The 25,331-nt window shown below is 41.6% G+C and overlaps 1 long non-coding RNA gene across 2 annotated transcripts in view; it reads right to left on the reverse strand.

Moving 5' to 3' along the window:
• Nucleotides 1-6,880: 6,880 nt before the first annotated feature.
• The window catches only part of LOC138844382 (uncharacterized), a 66,367-nt gene continuing 47,916 nt past the window's right edge, over nucleotides 6,881-25,331 (reverse strand). Inside the window, exons 1-2 of one of the 2 annotated variants that reach the window (XR_016216866.1) lie at nucleotides 24,241-24,427; nucleotides 6,881-7,458 (exon numbers count right to left, since the gene is read on the reverse strand). This is a non-coding gene — a long non-coding RNA (uncharacterized LOC138844382). Of the gene's footprint in view, nucleotides 7,459-24,240; nucleotides 24,428-25,331 lie in introns of those variants that run through there. The other variant, XR_011380143.2, reaches the window with a different exon arrangement.

Raw genomic sequence — 25,331 nt, forward strand, 5'->3', positions numbered from 1 at the left:
TGGCATTTGGCAACCATAACTCCTCCCCTGAGAGGGGACTTGCCTCTGGAAAATGTGTAACATGAAAAGGGAGACAAAGACAGGTAGCTCCCAAAAGTAAGACAAAGAGGAAGGCATGGACAGTGTATGCCCAGTTTCTCTTTCCAAACTTAGCAATCAGGCAAGTCACTCCTTCTCCTGGTTAAGTCTTCTGCTCAGTTCTTTTCTTCTCAAACTCTATCCGAGCGAAAGCCTGCCTAATCCTTATCCTGAGTCCTCACCTGACAACATCCCCTTCAAGAGGCCACCATGGGGTGAGCTGATGCTCGGTCTCCCCTTTCCCCTCCTCTATGGACAAGGGTTTTAGTCTCTTCCAGCTACACATATTTATCTACTGTTTGCACCAGTTGGGTCTCAGTCTGAAGATCTCACAATAGAAAAACTCTTTGGACTGGGAACATATCAAAAGGCATACGGAGTCCCATCACCCAACTTTGGCTTCTGGAATTATGGAGAAGCAAGCAATCTTTTGCTACAGATTTGAAAATAGTATACTTTGAGCTTTGGGGAGAGAGCATGGGCTTTGGCATGAAATATCCAAGAGCTCCCAGCCTGATTCTGCCAATTTTTTTTTTAATTTTTATTTATTTTGACAGATAGAGTTAGACAGTGAGAGAGAGAGAGACAGAGAGAAAGGTCTTCCTTCCATTGGTTCACCCCACAAATGGCTGCCATGGTCGGTGCTGCACCAATCCGAAGCCAGGAGCCAGATGCTTCTTCCGAGTCTCCCATGTGGGTGCAGGCACCCAGACACTTGTGCCATCCTCCACTGCACTCCCTGGCCACAGCAGAGAGCTGGCCTGGAAGAGGGGCAACCGGGACAGAATCCGGTTCCCCGACTGGGACTAGAACCCGGTGTGCTGGCGCCACAAGGTGGAGGATTAGCCCAGTGAGCTGCGGCGCCGGCCATATTATGGTTACTTTTCAGAACATCTTTTATCAGTACTCCTGGGACAATGCCCAACACATAAAAGATATTAAGAAATATTGATTTCCATTTTTCATATCTAACCTAATGTGAACAAAGTTTCTGTTACATATCACAATACATAAACAAAAACTCTCCCAGAGTTAATTGTCAATATGATCTCTGTGGGAATAATGAAGAAATGAAGACCCTTAGAGGCTGTGAATTTTCTTCTAGCCTCCTCCACTGACTCCAGTGTTAGCTGGTGGAAACTGGGTTAGAGGACCATACATCAAATCACTCTAAAGACCAGGAAGTGGCCTAAGCCACAAACACTATTTTGGAAAGCTGATGTCAAGATTAGTAATACTTAATTACACAACTGCTACGATTACTTGTCAAGAATGGACTATTTGAAAGTAACTAAGACTCATTCCTTGATTACTCAGCATCCATTTAGGGCCAGGAACAGTGGACTCTACCTAATATTTACTAAAGAAATGAATTCATGAATGACCAACTTTCTGATTCAAAGAACGCCTTATATAAAAGCATGGTGGAAAACACAGTGTTGTGTCATTACTGAGGCTACTTTATACAAGTCTGTCTTATATAAAATAACATCCAAAATAGTACAGGGAAACCTCCCTTTACAGAAAGCTCTGTGTATCTTAGGTTTTGATTTTTTTTCAGACTCCAAACATATCTCCATGTCTATTAACACTAAATGGCCTAATTACAAAAATGTCTCAAGTGAATTTTTGTCCTTGAAATAGTATTTTCCCATTGGTTTTTGACATAATTTCAGAAATATTTAAATTTTATTCAAATGAAGCAGCTGTGGTTTCAAAATGTTTGCTCTTCTCCCAAGAAGTTAGTATTCAGAATCTTTTTGTAATGTAAATTTTCACCCCCTAATTTATATGTTGTCAAGTTTGAGTTTCAGTACACTGTATTTGGCTCACTTAAAACCAGGCACACCTGAATTAGCTTTGGGGATAAAAGGAATACAAAGAAAATTGATTGCGGGGAAAACATCTGATATAGTTTTACTTGCAAAGTTCAAATTTTCTGAATGGGATCAAGATGGCATGGTTTGAAATGTGACTGAAATGTCTACATTTCTGAGAGCACTAGTGGTGAAGGTCTTATACCATATTTCCTGCTGTGTTTCTCCTTCGATTTTTCCACATATGGACACACACAATGGGGAAAGCAAATGAAGAATTTCCCTGTCTGTGCCCTACAATCATTACTGTTTGGTAACTTACTTTCCAGCCTTCACTTCTGTAAGTAATTTTTAAATAAGTCTTTTAAGATTTTTAATTGTTGTAAAAGATACATAACAAAATTTACCATATTAGCTATCTTTTAGGTGTGCTGTTTAGTGCTATTAACTACATTCGTAAAGCTGTGCATCCATCACCACTTTCTATCTCCAGAGCTGTTTTCATCTTGCAGAGATGAACCTCTGTACCTGCTAAACACTAACACTCCAGTGCCTCCTGTAGATTTTGTTTTGACTTTACCAAATAAGAAAAAGGATTGAATTCAAACAGAAATGAAATACTGTTCACTGCTGAGAAAGATCCGTCCTCAAGTATTTCTTCTCCAGGGCAGGCATTTGCCCTAGCAATGAAAACTTCAGTTAACATGTTGCCCTTGCACAGCACAGTACCTGAATTCAATACCCAGCTCTGGCTCTTGATTCCAGTTTCCTGCAGATGGAGACCCTGAGAGGCATCGGTGATTGTGCTAGTGACTGCGTTCCAAGCACTCAGGTGGAAGACCTAGACTGAGTTCCTAGCTCTTGGCATCAGTCATCATGGCCATTGTAGACATCTGGAGAGTTAACCAGGATGAAAGCTCTCTCCCCTTGCCTGCCTGCCTGCCTATTTTTTCCTCTAACCCTCTGCCTCCCCTTTCTCTCTCTGCTTCTCAAATAAACACATTAACAGCAGAAAAAGAGAACTTTTCTCTTGCCTGTGCAAAAGCCTCTCACTCCACCTTCCAGTTACACTTTGTCCTTTCACCCTTAAATCTAACCCTGGTAAGTGGGGTGGAGGGGCTGCTCTCCTTTCCCCCATAATCTTATAGTTCAAAGATTAAATTAGCAGTTACATCATGTGACAGAGCCAGTGATGGTGTGCAAGTCAGAAGCTTGCCATGATTAAAAGTTCTAATCAGTCAGTTCATCCTATATTTTACCCATATCTTTTTGTCTAGAATTTTCCTCCATGGTGCTGGATTTGGCTCATTGGAACAACATGGACTAAGACATCTCCCTTCTGCAAGAAGTTTTAGGAAAGAGCCAATTTCTCACTCTAATTTTTTTTTGGACACTTATTTGTTTATTTGAAAGGCAGAGTTACAGACAGAGAGAGGGAGAGGCAGAGGGGGAGGTCTTCCATCTGCTGGTTCACTACCCAAATGGCCGCAAGGGCCAGTTTGAAGTCAGGAGCAAGGAATTTCCTCCAGGTCTCCCATGTGGTGCAGAGGCCCAAGCACTTGGGCCATCTTCCACTGCTTTCCCAGGCCATCAGCAGGGAGCTGGATTGGAAGAGGAGCAGCTGAGGCTTGAACTGATGCCCATATGGGATGCTGGCACTGCAGGCAGAGGCTTAACCACAGCACCAGCCCCTCTTAACTCTGAGCTCTCCTCCTGGCTAACTAGACCCAGCTCCTCCAACACTCTCACATAATGATGAATTTTCTTAGATCTCTGCAGCAGGTGGGTTTTGCTATGAGTAATTGAAAACCTGACCAATAGTGGTATCAACAAAATGGGAATGTGGGGAGAAAATCAGTCCTCAAAGATCCCTTCTCTAGGATGGACATTTGGTGCTGGAGCATGCAATGAGAGGGCGCCATTTTTTCTCTTTGTAAAGTTTCTGGCAGGTGATCTCTATCTGGTAAGGCTCGGGATCCATCCGCCACATGGCTTATGTTTCCAGGTCTGAATGGTAGGCCCCCCAAGCTCTGTATGGCAGGATGCAGGAGGGGAAAGAGAAGGATGAAAAGGCACACACAACCCCTTAGGAAATGTGTGCAGAAGCTGATGCCGCTGCTTGTTTCCTCGATCCAAATTTAGTGACATATCTGCTACTGGATAAATGAAAGATGAGGAAATGCAATGTATTCTAGGAAGCTATAGGCCCCCCTAGAAATTGGATGTAGATACAGTTTTTTTTTTTTTTGAAGAAAGGGTGATGGACATTTTAAAAATTATTTTTAGAGAGAGCGCACATGTTTCTACCCACAGGTTCATCTCCCCAATACCCACGAGGCTAAATCTAGGAACCAAAACTCAATAAGGTCTCCCAAAGCAGGAACCTAACCACCTGGACCATCATCTACTGTGTTCCAGAGCGCTAATCAGCAGGAAGCTGGAACCAGGAGCAAAGCCAGGGCTCAAACCCAGGCACTCCAATACAGAAAGGAGACACCCCAACTGGCAGCTTAACTACTAAGCCAAAATGCCTGTCCCAGAATAATGAATTTTGAAAGCAACCAGCTCTGTTTACCATACTATCCCATTGAGCTCACTGTCTCTTATGCAGTGCTGAACCAAATCTGAGCAGAACTATTGTTGCCTGATTTTCTTTTTCAAATGTTCCACACTTTTATATACTTGATTTCTCTTCAGAGTGCATAAATCTTTTTGCCTTTTAAATGTACCACACTTTAAAAGTAGGAGTTTCTTTTTCTTTTTTTTCTTTTTTTTGACAGGCAGAGTGGACAGTGAGAGAGAGAGACAGAGAGAAAGGTCTTCCTTTGCCATTGGTTCACCCTCCAATTGCCGCCACGGCCAGCGCGCTGCGGCCGGCACACCACACTGATCCGATGGCAGGAGCCAGGTACTTCTCCTGGTCTCCCATGGGGTGCAGGGCCCAAGCACTTGGGCCATCCTCCACTGCACTCCTGGGCCACAGCAGAGAGCTGGCCTGGAAGAGGGGCAACCTGGAAAGAATCCGGCGCCCCGACCGGTACTAGAACCCCGTGTGCCAGCGCCGCTAGGTGGAGGATTAGCCTATTGAGCCGCGGCGCCGGCCGAAAGTAGGAGTTTCATTTCATCACATATAGATGTGGTAAAATATTTTTTCTTTTCTAAGTCAAATGAAATCAGCGAGACTTTTACTATGCTGATGAAAACTTCAGTGTTTTTCAGTACAGCTGCTTTAGGGTCACATAAAGGTAGGTTGAGAAGGAATTGTGTGGGTCCTGAAAGGTATGGAATGTGTCTCTTATCTCTGGGTCACCTTAATTCCCCCTGAGAAGTTGATTGTTCAAGTCCATTTTGGTCCATGTGAAGACAGGAGACCCTGGTCTTTTTCCTTCTAGGAGTGAGTCTTGGGGTTTTGGCTAAGGCAATGTGGTTGGTGCACCATGTAGCCATTTCTAAGGCTCCACTTCCTCCTCTGGATGCAGCAACATCTCCTCCATTCCAGGCTTACAGAACTCCCCTCTTCCAAGGTCATCCTTTTCTGTATTTACCCTCCAAGCATATCTTTGAATTTCCCAAATCTGGATCAGCCCAACATCATTTACCCTCAGAAGCTTTAAAGATCAGTTTTGTCTCGTTTTTGGATATTCTAGTAGAGGAAAATTCTGACATTAATTTCTGTTGTGATTGTTGTTTTGTGATTATTGCTTTGTTTTGTTTTCTCTTAATCATTTATGTATGCTTTTAATTATTTATACATTAATGTAGTCTTGGATTACTTGGATCATTTGCATAATCATGTTATATTGCTGGATAGTATCAGAAATTGAGTTTCTCTGCTAGTTTCAGAACTTAACTAGGGATAGCTGGTTATATGACTTCCTCATATAAAGGAAGTCCAGAGCTAGTACAGGAACTCTATGATGTCAGCAGAGATTAAATGCTCCCTTGTCTTTCTGTTCTCTACCTTTACTCTCATTCATCATCAGTGATACATTGTGGCTACTCATGCTCCAGCCATTACATATATATTACAGACAGGAAGAAGAGGAAGAGCCAAAGAGACATCCCTCCCAAATGAGTCATAACCTTTTAAATAGCCCTCTTAAAAATTATTTGCGAAGATTCTATTAATATCTCATTGGCCAAATCTTTCTTCATGAGAGGATGAAAACAGGGGCCGGCACCGTGGCTCACTTGGTTAATCCTCCGCCTGCAACGCCGGCATCCCATATGGGAGCCGGGTTCTAGTCCCGGTTGCTCCTCTTCCAGTCCAGCTCTCTGCTGTGGCCCGGGAAGGCAGTGGAGGATGGCCCAAGGGCTTGGGCCCTGCACCCACATGGAAGACCGGGAAGAAGCACCTGGCTCCTGACTTCGGATCGGTGCAGCACCAGCTGTAGTGGCCATTTGGGGGGTGAACCAACAGAAGGAAGACCTTTCTCTTTGTCCATCTCTCTCACTGTCTAACTCTATCTGTCAAAATAAATAAAAATTAAAAAAAAATAAATTGGCAGAATCAAGCTGGGAGCTCTTGGATATTTCATGCCAAAGCCCATGCTCTCTCCCCAAAGCTCAAAGTATACCATTTTCAAAGGAAGACCTTTCTCTCTGTCTCTCTCTCTCTCTCACTGTCTATAACTCTACCTGTCAAATAAATTTAAAAAAATAAACAAAAACTTAGTTGGAAAAAGAATTTAAAAAAAGAGGATGAAAACACAGTCTTAGGTAAGCATATTTCTGCTGCAAATAATACTCAGATTTTATTATTGAAGAAGCATGGTGGGGGAATTGATAGGCAACATGCCATCTCTGTCTGTTGTATATTATTGTTAATATACAACATGTTTCTGTCCTCAGTTTATAGTTATCATTAGGTATTTGCACTCAAGTAAAGGACCCTAAACTTTACCTGATTAGAACTGAGTTTTCATTTCAACCTAGGAAAATCTTTATATATTCAACATATTCATTGTTTAGAAGTAAATCACCTCTAAAATATAATTTTTTAAAGATGTGTTTTTATTTGGAGGTCAGGGTTACAGAGAGGGAGAGGCAAAGGCAAAGTGAGAGGTCTTCCATCTACTGGTTCACTCCCTAGATGGCTGCAACGGCCAGGGCTGGGCCAAGCTGAAGTGAGGAGCCAGTAGCTTCCTTCAGTTCTCTCACATGTGCGTGGGCCCAAGGCCTTGGGCGATCTTCTGCTGCCTTTCCTGATGCATTAGCAGGGAGTTGGATCAGAAGTGGAGCAGCCAGGACTTGAACTGGTGCCCATATGGGATGCTGGAATTGCAGGCTGCAGCTTTACCCATTTCACCACAGAGCCGGCCGCTCTAAAATGTCGTTTAAAAGTTGGCTGTTGAAGAGCTCTCTCTGACTCTGTGGTAGTTGGGGAAATGATGAAGTGGTGGCAATAATCTATCTCCAGAGACAGACTTCCAGCTTCTGAAGTGTACATCTGAGACTTCCAGCTTCTAAAGTGTACATCTCTTATTCCAGCACTTTGAGATCTTTCAGAACAATTTCTGTTTTCCTTTTCACAGAGACTTCTATTGTTGGAGAGAAATTTTATCTAAAAAATAAAACCACAAAAAGCATTTTCAGTTCATTTTCCTCTTATTTTGCCTTATTAAGTACAAATAGCTGTTACTAAAGTGTTCCAGCAGCAATTTCAATACTGCTGTGTGCATTTTCTCCTTTTCAGAAACTCTTAGAATTAAAACAAAAAATTAGTTTGCACATATAAGTATATCAAAACATCACACCATACCCCATAAATATGTATTTACTTGTTAATTAAAAATTGAATATTCATATGTGTATAAAAATAAAACTATTGTAGAAATTTGGCCAAAAACCAGATCTAAATATATTGTATAAATCATAATATCAATTCTTCACAAAGCTAATTGGGCAAAGATGTAAAATTGTGAATAGTTTCCCTTGACAAAATTTTTTAATAACATTTAATTAGAATTTTAAAAAAGAAAAAAACGACTTTGTTTAATACTTTCTTTTTCTTGCCAATTTTTCTATCAACACAATGCATTCTTAATTCATTGCACATGTATCTGAATGAATATAAATAAATAAAAGCAAACACAACAAAAAAATCCCATAAAAATTATTTCTACAGTATCAACTTTGCCTTGTCAATTAAGAATTTCCCTTCCCTTTCTGAAAGCTTTTGAATAATCTAAGTGAATATATCTTTTTTTAAATTAGAAATTTTAATCCTTTGATTGGGAAGATTCATTCCACAGTTTATTTTTTTAATTGGGAATTAACCATTGAACTTGTTTCTGATTTCAAAATTTTTTTAAATATGGAAACAATGACATTGCAACAACAAAGGATTAGGTTATACCTTGAAAATAACATTAAATTGTGAGAAATAGATGGTGGTCACTAATTCAGCTCCTACTCTGGAGTAGTTATTCACAAAATATTCTTTCAAAGCTCCTTTTCTCTCACAATAGGAGCTGATGGCCCTTTGCAACATTTTAAAATCTGTGCACTCTGTGTTGAGGGTAAAGGGGCCTAGCCTTCTCCCTGAGGGGAAGGGAAATTCTTTACATTCCATCCTCATGAATCTCTCTCTCTCTCTCTCTCTCTCTCTCACACACACACACACACATACACACACACACACACACACACACGATTTCTTAGTTTATCAGTAGCTCTTTGGTGGGATGTCCTGTCACAAGCGCAGATTGCCCGTTGTGAGCTCTGCCATGTATTCACTGTGTGCATTTGAGCACTCAAGGAAATTTATGAGCCTCAATTTCCTCACCTAAGAAATGAAGATAGTGATACCTACTGAGCTGGGTTTGGAGGATTAATGGGACAGATAATGGGAGAAGAATCCATGAAGGAGATCCCCATCAAAGATTGAATGAGTAAGATGACTGGATCAATTTTTACTTTCCAAATTCCAATGTTAATGCTCAAGGTTGACCGTCATAGTTTGCAACATGCTACTTGGTGACTGTTATGACAAAAGAAACAGGGAACTTATCTAATGGACATACGTGCAGCGGTAAGGACAGGGGAAAGCATTTTTCAAATGAGTTTCCTGTGCCAAATACTATCCAGATGTTAGCACTTTTATTTCTCAGAACCTCTAGGAGGGAGCAGTATTACCTTGATTTTGAGGAACATGAGGCTCAGAAAAGCTAAACCACAAAGCTAGCAAGTGAAGAACTGAGAGCTGATCCTCTTTTGTTTGTAGGAGGTTCATCCCCTGGGATAGGCAGAATTCCAAGATGGTTCCCAAGTTTCCCATGCCTCCAAACATCTGCCCTTGACTGTAGGTGGGATTTGTGAATACAATGGGATAGTCATTCCTGTGTCCTCATTATGGATTTAAGAGTTTGTTTGGAAAGAAGTCAGAGTGATCCTCCCGCTGGCTTTGAAGAAATTAGCTGCCATGGGACAGAGCCAAGTGGTTGGGAGCTGAGGGTGACTCTTGACCAATAGCCAGCAGGGCACAAGGACCTCAGTCCTACAACCACAAGTTACTGAACTCGGAACTATCTGCATGAACTTGGAAGAGGGCCTGCGCTCTAGATGAGAACCACAGCATGGCCAATATCTTGATTTCAGGCTTGTGAGACCCTAAGCAGAGAACTCAGATTTTTCATGACAAAATTCCCAGTATACAGAAACTGTGAAATAATGGGGAGGAGTACTGTTTAACTGGCTGAGTCTGTGGGACTTTATTGCACTTCAATAGAAAATAATACATGTCCCTTCAACTAGGCTCTGCTGGACTTATAGTCAGGTGATAGAAAATTCAGATTCTATGTGTTGCTCCATCAGGTACTGGCTCAGAGAACTGGGGCAGTTCATTTTCAGACTGGAGCTATAGTAGTTGCGTGTCCTATCTGAAAGAATAGCTGTGAAGTTTATCTGAAACAGTGGAATGTTCTCATGGAACACAAAAGGCTATCTAAAGGTGATATAGAGTGAGTATCCTTTATCAGAAAGGATTGGGACCAGATTTTGGAGTTTTTCAGGTGAGAATATTTGTATATCTTTATAGGTTGAACATCCCTAAATCCAAAAATCTGAAATCTGAAATGTTCCAAAATACAATAATTTCAGATTTTTGGGTTAGGGATGCTCAACCTGCATTCAAAATGTTTAACAGTCAGTCAGTGCAGGAGGCAATTAATCAGAAAGGATGCTGGTCATTGCAGTATGGTCACACTGGTTACCTGGTAATATTTCTTGTAGGACAGTTGGGAAAGGTATTTCCAAGTTCAAATATCCATGTGTGAAAGCCTGTGTCTAGGTCAAGGAGAAGAGAGGTCAAGTTCATAATGGAGACCCTGCCAATCTACAATTTCTCTGTAAGGCTCAGAGTTTTGCTTTCTCCTGTACTGTAAAAATGTCTCAAATTTTCAAAAACCATCACATTAATATATTCTTTGCAAAATTTGTGAAATTGACTCTACTTTTAACAAATGTGCATTTCTGACGCCCTTCTGTTTCTGAGAAACAATGGTACCATTAGTTCTTCCCTCAGTCTGCTCAGAAAAAAAAAATGGAGACATGATTTAATGCTCAAATATATACTATTCAACAAGAAATGAGAGGTTGTTTTTTTCACAGTGTCACTCATATTTACTTGGTTTGACTGTGTAGATGTACATTTTGACCTACATATTCTCCAACTTTTTTTTTTCCTGCAGATAGTTTGCTTTGTTCCTGCAGGTATTTTTGTATTGTTTCCTAGGTTCAAGTTTTGCAAAGTGTCTCAGTTGGTTCAGTAGCCTAATTGTGCAGTGGCATATTTAAAAGTCATTATTTTCATCATCTATTAAATGTAGCCCAGAACAGTTTAAAAAATTGGGTGAGGCATTTTTGCAAAAGCATTTATGATGTGGGCTGCCAAGGAATGTGCAGCTGCAGGAGCTTCTTTCTCTAATCTCAGACTTTTACTTGAAAATGTATTAAGGGTGGATACCTGTGAAGAGGAACCAATTTGATCTCTTAAGAATTACAAGCATTGGAGAATAGGACACACTTTGAACACGCTGAAATCTATTGGAGCTGGGAAGTGTTAATACTCAGGAAGCAGCCCCTTTCTATTGAAATGAACTTGGACTGCACCTGCTATCTTGTTAGCCCTTAGACGTCTTTGAAGAGTGGATCCAGAGCAGTGTTGCGTTGATAGATATTTAACAACAAGCTTGGGAGTTGGAGAGACTGGCCAATTTCCTTGATGTAAATACTCCTGCCAAAGCTAATTTCAAGTTACCAGTTAGATCACTGAATGCAGAGTTAGGGGAAAGTGTTCAATGGCACAGCAGCCTATAATAGTTTTTACCATATAGAGACAATAGATAGAATAATTTTAAGATTTCAAATTATAGTAAAATTAGGTGAAATAATTAGGAAGTGATGACCTTTAAACAGTCATCCCTCAGCATCCATGGGAGTTGGTTTCAGAACTGCATGCCAAAGATACCAAAAGTCCAAGGTGCTTAAGTTCCCTTTGTAAAAATGGTACAATATTAGTGTATATTTAAAATATCACTTAGGGACTGGCGCTGTGGCATAGTGGGTAAAGCTGCCGCCTGCAGTGCCAGCATCCCATATGGATGCCAGTTCGTATCCTGGCTGCTCCACATTCGATTCAGCTCTCTGCTACAGCCTGGGAAAGCAGTAGAAGGTGGCCCAGGTCCTTGGGCCCCTGCACCTGCATGAGAAGATCTGGAAGAAGCTCCTGGCTCCTGGCTTTGGATGGGCGCAGCTCCGGCCGTTGCAGCCAATTGGGGAGTGAACCAGCGGGTGGAAGACCTCTGTCTCTGTCTCTCTGCCTTTCCTTCTCTCTCTGTGTAACTCTAACGTTCAAATAAACAAGTCTTTTAAAAAAAGTATCACTTAGATACTTTAAATCATGTCTAGATTACTTACAATTTAATACAGTGCAAATGCTATGTAAATAGCTGTTGTATTCTTTAGAGAATCATGACAAGAAAAGTCTCTGTATGTTCAGTACAGACACTATTTACAGAAATATTTTCCTTCCAACGTTGGTCAAATCAACATATGTCAACTTTATGGATTTGGAACCTGGAGATATAGATGCCAACTATCTTTGTTATCTTTTTAAAAAATATTTATTTATTAGAAAGGCAGAGTTACAGAGACAAAGGGAGAGAGAAGACATCCATTCACTGATTCACTCCCCCAAATGGCTACAACAGCTGGGGCCAGACCGAAGCCAAGAACCAGGAACTCCATGCAAGTCTCCCGCATGGGGCAGAGGTCCAAGGGCCAGGACCATTTTCTGCTACCAGTGCTATGTCATCTCCTGTGACTCTTGAGCCAGTTCTCCAGGAGTCAGAAACAGCAGCTACAGTGATGAGGAGGGCAAAAGTTAAATGAGGAAGGAAAATACAACAGCAGTGTCCAAGCCCCACTAAAGTTGACATAGAATGCTTTCAATTGCATAAAAATGTGCAGTTTTGCATATTACAGTAGACTGAATATAAAGCCATGTGTTTAGGGAGTGGATCATTTCTAGTGCCCAAAAGAAGGACTCTTCATTTGTTATCCAAGAGCAATGGAAAAACTAGACAAACTGTCTACATAATGTGGGAGAGGGACAGGAAGGAATCCATAAGTCAAATTTGAAGAGCATTGGAAGAACAACATTAGGAATTTGGTTTTTCCTCATAATTTTTAATACAAAATCAGACAGACTACCAATTACAAATGTTAGCTTTCTTTTTGAAAAGAGTTTCTGAAGACATTAAGTCCAAAAGCTTAATCAATTGCCACTTAAAATAATGATGAAGGTAAGTCACATTATCAGGATGGAACATCTTTGAGGAATAAGAATTTCTTTTAGAGATTTATTTTATTTTATTCAAAATGCAGAGTTGCAAAGAGAGAGGGAGATACAGATAGAGAGAGATCTCTCATCCTCTGGTTCACTCCCCGACTGACTGCAACTGCTGGAGCTGGGCCAGGCTGAAGCCAAGAGCTAGCAGCTGCTTCTGGGTGTCCTGTATAGGTGCAGGGGCACAGGGACTTGGGCCATCCTCCACTGCTTTCCCAAGCGCATTAGCAGGGAGCTGGATTGAATGTGGGGCAGTCAGGACTCAAATTGGCACCCACATAGAATGTTGGCTTTGCAGGCAGCAGCTTAACCCATTAAGCCACAATGCCAGACCCAAGAATAAGAATCTTAAGTAATGTACAATAAAAAATATAGAGTGACTTTCAGAAGTAAATATTGAAGTATTCCACAAAGAATCTTGTGGTTGGGTGCTGAACTTCCACCCTCAGTTCTGATAGATCTTAGTCCCCAAAAAGATCATAGGAAAAGATAAGCTGACTTAGAAAAATTCGAGTCAATAAGACCTTGCTTCATGGGTGGGCATTTTGGTGCAGCAGCATAAATCACTGTTTTGTATGATAACATGACGTATCAGAGTTCTGATTCAAGTCTGGCTACTCCCCTTCTGATCCAGCTTCCTGCTAAGGCACACCCTTGGAAGCAGCTGATAATGCTCAAGGTGTTGTGTCCCCGCTACCCACAGGAAAGATGGAATTCCAGGCTCTTGCTTCAGCCTGGCCTAACCCTAGTTGTTGCAGCCATTTGGGGAGTGAACCAGCAGATACAATACATCTGTCTTTCCACCCTTCAAATAAAAATGAAAATAATTAAAAATTTGAGGAGAAAGACACTTCAAGAATTTCTTGGAAAATGGAATTTAAACATAAGTTCATTCACTCTTTAATTAACACATAATTATTCTTAGGTGTTTAAATTTAACTGAAAAGTGATCCCTGTTAAATATAAGAGTGGGAATAAGAGAGGGAGGAGATGTACTGTTTGGGACATGCTCAATCGGACTTGCCCCAAACGGTAGAGTTAGAAATGTGACAGGGGATTCCAATTCAATCCCGTCAAGGTGGCATGTACCAATGCCATCTCACTAGTCAAAGTGAGCAGTTTCAGCTCACAATTGATAATAATGAAAGGATTAAGAGTCAAAGGGATCACATAAACAAGACTAGCGTCTGCTAATACTATCTGAAATAATTAAAAAGGAGAGAATGACCCAACATGGAAAGTGGGATACACAGCAGACTCATAGAATGGCAGATGTCCTAAATAGCACTCTGGCCTCAGAATCAGCCCTTAAGGCATTCAAATCTGGCTGAAGAGCCCATGAGAGTATTGTAGACATGGAAAGCCAAGACACTCTGGCAAAAAACAAAAACAAAACAAAACAAAACAAAAACTAAATGAAAGATCTCTGCGAGTGAGATCCCAGTGGAAAGAATGGGGCCATCAAAGAAGGAGGTACCTTTCTCTGAAGGGAGGGGAGAACTTCCACTATGACTATGACCTTGTCTAAATAAAATCGATGACGGTGAACTCAAAAGGCTTCCATAGCCTTAGCAACCCATGACAAGAGCCTAGGGTAATTACTGATGCCATAAACAAAAGTGTCAATTGTTAAGTCAACAACAGGAGTCACTGTGCACTTACTCCCCATGTAGGATCTCTGTCCTTAATGTGTTGTACAATGTGAATTAATGCTATAACTAGTACTTAAACAGTACTTTACACTTTGTGTTTCTGTGTGGGTGCAAACTGTTGAAATCTTTACTTAATATATGCTAAATTGATCTTCTGTATATAAAGATAATTGAAAATAAAAAAAAAAAAGAAACAAACCAGAAGCCTTCATCCCGTGTTGGATTGTTTGGGTTCCAACTCAGCTCCACTTCCAATTTCAGGTTCCTGCTACTGTGTACCCTAGGAGGCAGAGGGTGATGGCTCAGGTATCTGGGTCCCTGCCATGCATGCAGGAAACCCAGAATGAGTGCCAGGCTTCTGGCTTCCAGTGGTGGCTGCTTGTGGGCTTTTGAGGAGTAAACCAGCATATGGAAGATTTCTATTTGTCTGTCTCTTTCTCTTTTTTATTTATTTATTAAAGTAAAAAAAGAATTGTAAAAAACAAACATAAGTTCATTCTAGTGCAAACAATTTTAGAGTCTATAATTTTTTCATAATACACATTTTTGATGAACTTTTTTATAATACTCATTTTCCATGGACTTTTTGAAGTACAACAATTTTCCATAGGTTGTCTAAATACTTACACAGTAAGGAGTTAGGAGGTGAAAATAAACATATGTAATTACTTGCAGTTACACAACATCAAATAACAGTTGTCTTCTAAATTACACAAGTTACTTTTTGTTTGGAACTGTACAAGTATACAGTCATAGATTTCTTGTTAAAAGGAATTTAAAATTCTACCTACTGTATGTGATGAATGTAAACATAGTTGGAAAATGGAAGGGTTATTTGGAGGAGTTGTGCTGGGAATAAGTGCAAAAAACACCCAGATTCCATGAGACAGCCTATTGTCTGCTCCAGCTTCCTACTAGAAATGATACTTGCAGCAGTGACGAGACCCAGATGAGAAAGTGAGGTGACTGGGCAAGGAGGCCACACACTCTTCCAACAGGGCTATGTCACCAGTCTGCAGCCTTTATTCAGACCATGTTGTCCAAATGAGGAAGCAGGTTGGTAGGCGCAATCATGCAGTGACAAAAGCAGAAAGGAGGAAAAATGATAGAGCAATTCTGTAAGGCACCTTTCAACTTGCTAATACTGTGCTCTATAATAGACATGCAAGTTGAAATACCCATGGCAACCTGGAAAATTGAAAAAACAAAAAGACCAAGGGAAGTAGGAAGTTACAAGAAAAGTGCAAAGTACAAATGCTACAATGAGTAGCTATTGACACTCTGCTTTGGTGTCAGGGAGCAGGCTGAGCTTCAGCCTATTCCACAGTCAGGGCTTGCTGATTGTGCCACATGAGAAAGTGGATCCAGCAGGTGAAACATCTATGCTTTGTAAAGCCCTAAATTTTAAAATGTTGCCAACTTATTTTCAAACACTGTCTTGATCAAATAAACATTGTGTTCTATGATCCTTGGTATATGACCAAGATATTTTTCAGCCAACAACAATGATGATGGCAATGGTAAGAATATAATTCATTTTGGATCAGATTTTTTTAGATTTATTTATTTATTTGAAAGGCAGAGTTACAGAGAGACAGAGAGAGACAGAGAGAGAGGGAGAGAGAGAGAGGTCTTCCATCCACTCATTCACTCCCCAGATGGCTACAATGGCCAAAGCTGCATCAATCTGGAGCCAGGAGCTAGGAGCTTCTTCTGGGTCTCTTATGCGGGTGCAAGGGCCCAAGGACCTGGACCATCTTCTACTGCTTTCCTAAGCCGTAGCAGAGAGCTGGATTGGAAGAGAAGCTGCCAGGACTTGAACAAATGCCCATATGGGATGCTGGCACTGCAGGTGGTGGCTTTACCAGCTACACTACAGCACCGGCCCCGTTTCAGATTCTATTATAGTGCTTGCTAGCACCTGTAGTTAGGTGTTTCACAGGTATTAGCTCTTTTAATTCAAAATAATATATAGCATCACATTAACATCAAGAGTCCAATATACTGTATGACTTTATGCTTTTGTGTTTCAGAAGTAAAAATAACATTAACATATAAATAATTCTAAATAACTGTCCTCAATTCCTCTTTTTTTTGACAAAAGCAAGATGTATTTATTTAGATAAGAGACCTCCAGTCAGAGTGTCATGGAGGGGTGCTCCAAGAGAGGATAAACCTGAAGAGGCTAGTGGTACTGGGGTTTTTAAGCACAATTTTGGAGGAAAAAAAAACTCGACAATTGGGTCTCAATTCCTCTTAATTATGTCCTAGACTATTTAAACAAGTGCCTGGAATGGAAATGAGGTCAAACAGGGCCTTGTGTACCCTGCTAAGATGAATGCGGAGTACCTATGAATATTTATGGAAGAAGTAGGGAGATCAGATCTGGCTGTCCGAGCCCATGCCTTTCATTGCCATGCACCAAGCATTGCATCAGTTGTGGGACGTTCATAGATGTGAGAAGGGTACAGTCTATAATTTCTGAGAATTCTATCAATTGCTATCTGAGAAGGGTCCAGGAAGGGCACTCCACTAAAGTTATACAAAATCTGACACCAGTGGTGACTAAAATGTCCCATTAGATGTTTCCTTGAGAAAGAGACAGTGAATCAGAGTACCCATTCACTTCCCTTTCCAAAAGCTAGGAGCTGGTAACTCAGTCTGGGTCTCCCGGTTTGGGTGCCATGGATCCTCCATTGAGTGACAACTACTGCCTCCTAAGATCTGCATTAGCAGGAAGCTGGAGTTAGGAGCCAGAACCAGGACTTGAACACAGGCACTCCAAAATGGCAAGGGTGTGTGTCAACCAGTGTCTTTTAATTGCTGGGGCAAACACTCATCCCTTAATTCTGTTTTTTTTTTTTTTAAGACTTATTTATTGAAAGGCAGAATTAGAGAGTGATAAGGGGAGAGGGAGAGAGAGAGAGAGAGAGAGAGAGAGAGAGAGAGATCTTCTATCCACTTGTTTCACTCCCCAAATGACTGCAATGACCAGGGCTGGACTGCAGGCTGAAGCCAGGAGCCAGAAGCTTCATTGGGGCTTCCCATGTATTTACAGGGGCCCAAACACTTGGACCACCTTCTACTGCTTTTCCCAGGCCATTAACAAGGAGATAGATTGGAAATGGAGCAGCTGGGAAATGAACTGGCACTGATATGAATATAGGATTCCAGCATTGCAGGCAGCTGCTTTACCCACTGTACCACAACGTTGGCCGGACAGGTGATCTCTTAGTGGGAGTATCCCCTTTGCCAGAAGCTTTCTTCTCAGTTTGGGCCAACAGCCTCTGATTTTTATCTTACTTCACTTCTGTCTGTACTTGAGGCCTGATTCAGCAGTTGAGTAGCTGTCAGGAGCTGGAGGGTCTGGGTGACTGGTTGATGGCAGGAGGCACTTTCGACTTCTTATATAGGATGGCCCTCTGCCAATGCAGCTGAGTGTAGCAGGGCCATTTGACCAATTCTGTGAGGTCCCTTTTAGGCTGGGAGTCCAAAGTTCTTAGGCCTTTCCTCAAGGGGGCATTTATCACATTCTTGGTCTCCTGCTTCTTCATAGGATGCCATAATGCTACCCCCTCCTTAATTGTGTTTTTAAACATTATCAAGAACAAAAAGTAAACCCTTGTTGAAAAAGACAGCCGATAGCATATCAAATGCCAAATATCATAATGTGACCTCATTTTTCTGGACTTTCAGACAGTATTAAGAAAACCCCGGGTGGGTATGTGGAACAGCTAAGACACCACCACTTGAGGCACCTGCATCCCATATAGGAGTGCCTGATTTGAGTCCAGACCACTCCACTTATGTTCCAGTTCTCTGCTAATCCTCACTGTTGGAGAAAGCCAGTGATGACCTGAGTACTTGAGACCCTGCCACTTATATGGGAGACCCAGTTGGAGTCCCAGTCCCCTGGCTTCTGCCTTGTTCAGTCTTGGCTGTTGCAGGCATTGGGAAGTGAACCAGTGGCAGTTCACTGAACTAGTCTCTCAACCTTTCAAATAAAGCGAAAATATTATTTTTTAAAAAAGAAGGTTGAGAAAAGTTTGAAGAGGTGGAGGAGAAAAGGAAGGACAAACACCAAGTGTGTCCATTTTACTATTTTCTCTGAGATTTGATATTTTAGGAATTGAGGTCAAATCAATAGGACCATTATAACTTCTACACACACACACACACACACACAAACACACTTAATAAAAATAGTTTTTTTCTTAAGAGAAACTTTGCTTTTCAGCAAACAAAATTAAAATTATCTTACTGGAATGCTTTCAAGAGTATTTGTATCAACAGCATATATAGGCAAAACCCCATTAAATTTTTTTGTGGATTTCTCTAAATCATTTAGCTGTAATAGTATTGTGTTATAGTAAGATCATCTCTATGAATCTTTTTTTTTTTTTTTCAATTCAGAGGCTTTGGAAATGATATAGGCTTTTTTTCCATCTTCTTAAGTGAACCACCTAAGAAGTGTATTGAGCTCAGTAGAAAATACATAAGAGAGTTCCTTCCCTAATTTCTTTTTTTTTAAATCTATTTATTTATTTGAAAGTCAGAGTTACACAGAGAGAGAAGGAGAGGAAGAGAGAGAGGTCTTCCATCTGATGGTTCACTCCCCAATTGGCCTCAACAGCTGGAGCTGCGCCGATCCGAAGCCAGGAGCCGGGAGCTTCTTCTGGGCTTCCCATGTGGGTGCAGGGGCCCAAGCACTTGGTCCATCTTCTACTGCTTTCCCAGGCCATAACAGAGAGCTGGATCGGAAGTGGAGCAGCTGGGACTAGAACCGGCGCCCATATGGAATGCTGGCGCTTCAGGCCAGGGCGTTAACCGGCTGTGCCACAGTGCCGGCCCCTCCTTCCCTAATTTCTATCATTCCTTTGGGAAGTAATGTTGGTTTACTATTTTGGATGTAGGGGGAGGTGGTAGTTGGGGCATTTCTACTTGGCCTTTCCTTAGCTTTTTTAACAATTCTGAGTCTATAGTTTTAGAGACCAGTACAGATGTTGACAAGCTACCAACTGTATCTGTTTCAGTTATAGAATTGAGGACTGGAGAAATAACCACACAGATGGGTCTGCAATTGTAGTGGACCCACTGGAAGCCAGATCTGAGTCAGAACTCTATTTAGTACTTGGCTTCTGGGGCAGACAGTTGGCACAATTGTTGAGACACTGTGTGGGACCCTACATCCCATATGGAAGTGCATGGTTTGAGTCCCAGCTCTGCTTCCAATCCACCTTCCTCTGAATGTGCACTCTAGAAAGACAGTAGAAGATAGGTCAAATACTTGGGTCTTTGCCATCCATGTGGGAGACCCATATTGAGTTCCTGGCTCATGTCTTTAACTTGGTCCATTTGCTGGGCGTGTGTTTGCGTGTGTGTGTGTGTGTGTGTGTGTGTGTAGCCAACATATGGAAGATATTTTCTCTCTCTTTCTCTCTCTCTCCCCCTTTCAAATAAAATTAAAATAAATAAATACATTTTAAAAGTTTATTTTAAAAAATACTTGATCCCTATGTGGCCACATGCTTACAAGAAGATAAGGCCAAACTTTGGGTCTCTTGGTTAGCAATGTCCTCTTTCTTCAGTAAATGGCCATAGACTTCTTTAGAGAATGACAGAATCATTGCTGTGTTCATTTGTTGTGGTATGTCAGGAGACTTGACCTCTTCAGTAACCGAGATTCAGGTTCAGTAACAGACTCAGATTCAGAAACTTTTTTTTTTTATCTGATTTATTTATTTATTTGAAAGGCAGAGTTATGGAGAGACAGAGGCAGAAGCAGAGAGAGAGAGGTCTTTCATCTGCTGGTTCACTACCCAAATGGCCACAATGACCGGAGCCGAGCTGATCCAAAGCCTGGAGACAAGAGCTTCTTCTGGGTCTCCCTCGTGGGTGCAGAGACCTAAGGAATTGGGCCATCTTCCTCTGCTTTCCCAGGCCATAGCAGAGAGCTAGATTGGACGTGGAGCAGCCAGGATTTGAACCAGTGCCCATATGGGATGCTGACTCCCCGACTCAGAAACATTTTACTGGAGTGACAGGCCCCCAGCCTCCCAGTCATTCATTTTTCATGTCTTTTGGTTTTATGAATTGAGTAATACTCTTGCTGTATGTGCATCTGTCTTGACCTTAGAGCACTATTCAGTTTTGAATGCCCATAACTTTTTGAGCAAGAGAATCCTCTGCCTGCCTTTATGACTTTGCTTCTCATTAGAATGATTGGTTCTACCTGGGGGTCTTATCACCTCCATCACTCTCACAGATGGTCTCTTACCATTATACCTAGCCACTAGGGGCGGTCACTGCTGAACTTCTTAGGGATGTTGATACCCTCTCTTAGTGTATCCCTTGTTGGTTGGCAGATGATGCTTCCTCCCAGGCATCTTGTGGGTCAAGGGTTCTGGTGGTTTTTTGGTCTTACATAGTAAATACACTCTAGCATGCCTATTTCACTGAGTTTTCAAATTCCCTATCACACTACCTATTATGGCAATTCTGGTATTTCCACACATGCCTTCTTATGTGATCTATTGCTTTTTCTAGGATCATCTTAGTAGTGTGTATTTCCTAGGGTCCTTGCAAGGGTGTTAACTCCTACATCCTGGATAAATTTTCTGTTACACAACATTACATTCAAGCACCTTTGATAAAGCAACTGCAGAATTCAGGCCTGTATACCTTCATCTGGCTCCTGCTGGTTCGCCAGCTCTTTGAGAGTCTGATTCCTTTCCTCCTTACCAGGCTTGAATATGTCCTTGGGCTTGGTTATTTTATGACTGAGTCCTAGATATTGGCTCAGTAGTAGGCAAGGAGACATGTTAATCCTTGGGAAAAGTATGCAACTGTTCAGGTTCAGTGGTTTTAGGGAAATATAGGAATTCATGAGTCTTAGGCACAGTGACCCCAATGTCCCATCCATGTGCTAGAGACAGCAGTCCCCCTGGTCGAATTTGCCTTGCTTGGGAGCTTGACCTTCTTTAGAGCACTGCTACCATTAGGATAAAGTCCTGAGTCTGGTCTTCAGTCTCCCCTGGGGATGAGGGCCTCTTTCTGGTTCTGTCACTTAGCTTTCCGCCAATTATAGCTTTTTGTCAATTAGTCACTCTCATCAGGTTTTTGTCATAATATTTTGCCCCCAGGATGCCAGTAGAGCTTAAGAATAGCCAACCAAGAAGCTAGCATTGTGGCTAGTGGGTAAAACCACCACCTGCAATGCCAGGATCCCTTATGGGTGCCAGTTCATGTCCGGGCTGCTCCACTTCCAAAAAAACCAACTCCCTACTAATGGCCTGGGAAAAGCAGAAGAAGATGGCTGAAGTGCTTGAGCCTCTGTTACCCATGTAGGAGGCATGGAAGAAACTTCTGGCCCCTGGCTTCAGCCTGGCCCAGCCACAGGCGTTGCAGCCATATGGAGAATGAACCAGTGGATGGAAGATCTCTCTCTCTGTGTCTCTTCCCACCTTTCTCTATAACTTTGACTTGGAACTAAATAAGTAAATAAATAAATCTTTTAAAAAATGTTCAATCTTCCTTTAATTATATTTCCTCAAGCATTTCTCCAACTCCTTTGAAACACAGCAGTTAGCCTTTTCCCTTCCATTGGTCACCAACAGATCACCCCCAGATGGCCACTGGCAAAGCTGTTAACAATTGTGCTGCTACCTTGAATCAGAGGGCACCTGGGTACCATCTCCCCCGATGGGATTTGAATTGCCAGCCAAAGCTCCCAAATTACAGCCCAGTACCTGCTTTCTTAACTATTCATGGTGTCAGCTGGTTGAGTTTCCCAGGAAGCAGTTTCTGAGGTGGAGATTAGAGTACAAGAAGTTTATTAGGAAGGCTCCTAGGGCTGCTACCCAGGACAAGAGATGAAAGCAGGATTAGGCAGAGGGGGCAGTCAGTGACAACTCCTCTCAACTCAGGCTGTACATGACTAAACAGAGATCTCTGAAGCTGTGGTCCTGCCCTGAGGTGGAGTGGAGGCAGCCGTTATACCCTAACACTTGTCAGTTATTGGAAGCAACTGTCCTGGGAAAAGGCATAATTCTGGGAAAGGCGGTGCTCTTTAGCCAAAAAACTCTCCATGAGGGGGTTAGCACATTGGCCATGCTCCTAACAGCTGTAAGAGTACACCCTTCATCCATGCAAGGGCTTCTGGGTGGTGCATCACAGTGTCCACCGTGCCTGATCTTCAAGTATCTCTCAGCCAGAAATTCCTGGCTTGGTGAATCACTCTTTGCAAAGGTGAATACTTACATCGAATGTTTGCAGGTAAGAGCTAAATAATACTGTTCCAAGTTTCACTTCCCACATAGTTAACATAGCTTCGCTTCTTTATCTTAGGACCCCCTGTCATTTGTGGTTGTCTCAGTTCACACCAGAATTCTCTAAACCCACAATTCAGGGACAGGGCTCTGTGCCTTTGGGAATGTGGAGTCCGAAGGCTGAAGCTTTCCCTCTTCTCCACCTGGCTAACTCTGTTATCCTCTACAATCTGGCTAAAATGATAACTTCTGCTGTGACACTTCTCCTAGTGCCCTATCCCAGAGATATCGGCAACCTTCCTTTTGTTCCTACAAACATCTGGAAGAACATCACTTATCAGGCATGTTCACAATTCTAAGAGCTAAACTTGGTGGGCAGACTCCCATTTCATTTGAATCCTAGCTGACACTTGGCAGTTGTATCACTTTGAGTAAGCTATTTAAATTTTCCCAGCTTTAGTTTTCTCATCTGTAAAAGAGAGATCTATTTCATAGGGTTATTGTAGGGGCTAAATGAACTAAATGTAAAAAGCTCTTAGAACTGAAAACTATACAACTTTGTCATTACTTCATGGTAACTGTTTTGTCTTGTGTCTAATTACTTAGCTTATCAGGAACAGTGGCAATTTCTTTTTTGACTTTAAGTAGCCAACTATTAGCACAGTACCTGGCACACAAAAGGCAATGATACACATTTATTGACTAAAATAGACTAAGATCTAGAAATCTGTATCTAGCACCAGGATAATAATAACTTGCCATCCTAACAGCTAACAATATTGCATATTGTAACCTTGAAAAATACATTTATTTTTCTTTGTGATGGTAGTGGTAAGCCAGTGTTTCTCAAAGTCTTTAAAAAACATAGACAACCAGATATAATAAGCTCAAAGAACACGAAGCAGACTCAACCAAAAAAGATCTTCTCCTAGACATATTGTCATCACATTGTTGAAAGTTAAAGACAAGGAAAGAATCCTAAAGACGGTAAGAGAAAAGTGTCAAGTTGCATATAAAAGAAAACCAGTTAGATCATCAGGCTTCTTAGTGGAAACCTTACAGGCCAGAAGAGAGTGGGATGATATATTCAAGGTCTTAAAAAAACTTTCAATCAAGAAAATTATATCCAATGAAGTTATCCTATAAAAGTGAAGTATTTTTCAGATAAACAAAAACAGAGAGAATTCACTACCAGACCAGGCTTATGAGAAATTCTGAAGGGTGTCCTGCATTGCAAGTAAACATGAAACACATGTTACCATCAAATTCATTGATAGAGCAGGAGGAATCATTATCCAATCAACAAAATGACAACTCTTGGTTCTTATCTATCAAAACTAACCTTGAATGTAAGCAGATTAAATTCACCAACCAAAAGACTTAGGTTAGTTGAATGGATAAAAAACCATGACCACACAATATGCTGCCTACAAGAAACTTAGTTCACAAAGATACATGCAGACTGAAAGTGAAGGGTTGGGAAAAGATAGACCACGCAAATGAAAACCAAAAGCAAGCAGATATAGCTACCCTGATGTTAAAAAAAAAAAAAAGTTTTGGCCAGCGCTGCAGCTCACTTGGCTAATCCTCTGCGCCGGTACTCCAGGTTCCAGTCCTGGTTGGGGTGCCAGATTCTGTTCCGGTCGCTCCTTTTCCAGTCTAGCTCTCTGCTGTGGCCCAGGAAGGCAGCCGAGGATGGCCCAGGTGCTTGGGCCCTGCACCTGCATGGGAGACCAGGAAGAAGCACCTGGCTCCTGGCTTTGGATCGGCACAGCACGCCGGCCGTAGCAGCCATTTATGAGGTGAACCAACGGAAAAGGAAGACCTTTCTCTCTGTCTCTCTCTCTCTGTCTAACTCTGCCTGTCAAAAAAATAAATTAAAAAAAAGTTTAAATCAAAAATTGTAAAATGAGATGAAGAAGAACATTATAGTTTTGATAAAAGGTTCTATTTATCAAGAAGATTTTTGATTACTGCTTCAATCTCATTACTTGTTATGGGTCTGTTTAGGTTATCTGTATCTTCTTTATTTAATCTTGGTAGGTTATATGAATCCAGGAATTTACTCATTTCTTTGAGGTTTTCCAGTTCATTAGTGTGTAGTTCTTCATGGTAGTTTCTTATGATTCTTTGTATTTCAGTGATCTTGGTTGTAATGTCCCCTTTTCACCTCTAATTTTATTTATTTATTTTCTCCTTTTTTCTTTTTCTGGCTAGAGGTTTAACTATTTTGTTTATCTTCTCAAAAAAAAACAATTTTTGTTTTGTTGTTTTTTGTAATTTTTTAAAGTTTCAATTTCATTTATACCTGCACTGATCCTTATTATTTCTTGCCTCCTGCTAATTTTGGGTTTGGATTGTTGTTGTTTTTCTAAAGCTTCAAGATGTATCATTAGGTCAGGCCGGCGCAGCGGCTCAATAGGCTAATCCTCTGCCTGCGGCACCAGCACACCGGGTTCTAGTCCCGGTCGGGGCGCAGGATTCTGTCCCGGTTGCCCCTCTTCCAGGCCAGCTCTCTGCTATGGCCTGGGAGTGCAGTGGAGGATGGCCCAAGTCCTTGGGCCCTGCACCTGTATGGGAGACCAGGAGAAGCACCTGGCTCCTGGCTTCAGATCAGCGCGGTGCGCCGATCGCAGTGGCCATTGGAGGGTGAACCAACGGCAAAAGG

This window comes from Oryctolagus cuniculus, chromosome 11 (genome assembly GCF_051225735.1).
Source record: "Oryctolagus cuniculus isolate XC-2025 breed Fujian yellow rabbit chromosome 11, ASM5122573v1, whole genome shotgun sequence".
Classification (NCBI taxonomy): Eukaryota; Metazoa; Chordata; class Mammalia; order Lagomorpha; family Leporidae; genus Oryctolagus; species Oryctolagus cuniculus.